Source organism: Leptonychotes weddellii, chromosome 5 (assembly GCF_054177405.1).
Source record: "Leptonychotes weddellii isolate Sample4059 chromosome 5, ASM5417740v2, whole genome shotgun sequence".
Lineage (NCBI taxonomy): Eukaryota > Metazoa > Chordata > Mammalia > Carnivora > Phocidae > Leptonychotes > Leptonychotes weddellii.
Window position 1 is genome coordinate 83,371,251 of NC_138373.1, and position 2,309 is coordinate 83,373,559.

Sequence of the window (2,309 nt, forward strand, 5' to 3'; positions counted from 1 at the left end):
AGCATTTTCTCTCCTCTCTTCCCTGGCAGGAATATCCACTTCTGTGGTCTCATCTGAGTTGTCTATGCAGATGCCTTCCAAATACACACATAAACACACACACACACACACACACACACACACGTGGTGCTCCTCATTTTGGATCTTTTGAATAATGGAAAAAGCCCAACATACATCATACTTACTCTTCTTTGATCCCTTGTTGCCCCTTGTTTTCTCCTCAATAAATCAGTTACAAAATTTCATAGTTTTCCTCTCTCACAATGTCCTGTGCATCTGACTCTTTTTATACTTTTCCTACTCTATTCCTAGTTCAGACCCTCATTACCTGTTGCCTAGGCTACTATAATTACTTTCAATCTGATCTTCATGCCCCTCCTTTCTCTGAAGCATCCAACAAACTGTTAATGACATGGTTTTCATAAAGTAGAACCACAATCATGTCCTTTGTTTAAAAAGCTCGAAGACTTTCTCTTTCCTTCAAAATTAAATTCTTACTCCCCATCCCAGCACTCAAAGCCTTCTATAATATAACCCTAATCTACTTTCTGAATTCATCCTTCTTATCATTTATTTCTCCCGTAAGATTCCATCTTATCCCTTCTTGCTGTTCTCTAGGAAGCCCCTTTGTTTACCACTTTGCTCACAGCCACCAGAATAAGCTTTAAAATATATATATAAAAGTCAGATTGTGATAATCCTTGCATAAGTCCTTTCAACGGCTCCCCATTGCTTCTGGAGTAAGAGTGGAGGCCTTTTGTACATGGCCTTTGTTCTAGCCTCTGAACAAGACCTGTCTCAGGCTTTTGCACTTCTCATTGACTTTCCCCTGGCAACTTCTTGTCCAGGTCTCCATAGAAATTGAACTGTTTTAGAGTCTTTCCTACATCGTCCCACCTAAAGATTGCCCTTGCCCCACCCATTCAATTTCATCACCCTGTTTATTTCTTTCATCACTTTTGTTTGTTTTTAAAGATTTATTTATTTATTTTTAGAGAGAGAGAGAGAGAGAGATAGCATTAGTGTGAGTAGGGGGAGGAGTGGAGGGAGAGGGACAAGTAGACGCCCCGCTGAGTGTGGAGCCTGGTGCGGGGCTTGATCCCAGGACCCTGAGATCATGACCTGAGCTGAAACCAAGAGTTGGACACTTAACTGACTGAGCCTCCCAGACGCCCCTCCTTCAAAGCCCCTCCTGAAAAGCCATATACACTTTTTATATTCGGCTAAAGTTACCTTGTAGTTTAAAATATGTATATATATTGTTATAATATTTATATTATATATATATATGTGTGTATTTTAACTTTTTGTTGCTTGTCCTCCTTCAAAACATTATAAACTCCATGAGGTCAGGGATTTTGTCTATCTTGGTCACGGCTGTGTTCGCACCATGTTTAACACAGTGTCATTCCTTGTTTAACAAAGATATGTTAAATGGATTAATGAATCAATGACATTTATTTTGAATTGATTATACTCCTTGCCATCTCTACCTGTTGAAGTAGTGCCCATTATTCAGGACCCATCTTGAAGTCTTCCTCTCCTTTGATCTTTGAATCTAAATATTATTCCCACCCTCAAATTTTTAGTCTTTTTTTTTTGCACAACTTTTATGGCCCTTGCCAGGTTTGACTGTTATTTTAAATCCATCATCTGATCTTTAGACTACAATTTTCTTTAGCAATGACATTTTGTTATATTCATCTTTACATTTAATTACTGTGCCAAAACAGTTATAGTTGCATACATAGTTGATATATTGAATTAAAAGGCAAGAAATACCACAAGAAACTATGGTAAGGTTTCACAACTGATGTCTTAGTCCTGTTGGTTTTATTTCTTATTTATTTATTTATTTTTTAAAAATTTTTTAACTTTTTAAGTAATCTCTACACCCAATGTGGGGCTCGAACTGACAACCCCCAAATCAAGAGTTGCATGCTTTTTTTTCTTTTTTCTTCTTTTAAATTTTATTATGCTATGTTAGTCACCATACATTATATCATTAGTTTTTGATGTAGTGTTCCATGATTCATTATTTGCGTATAACACCCAGTGCTCCATGCAGTACGTACCCTCCTTAATACCCATCTCCGGGCTAACCTTCCTCTCCCCCCTCCACCTTCCTCTCTAAAACTCTCAGTTTATTTCTCAGAGTCCATAGTCTTTCATGGTTCATCTCCCCCTCCAATTCCCCCCCCTTCATTTTTCCCTTCCTACTATCTTCTTTTTTTTTTTAAATTTTTAAACATATAATGTATTATTTGTTTCAGAGGTACAGGTCTGTGATCCATCAGTCTTACACAATT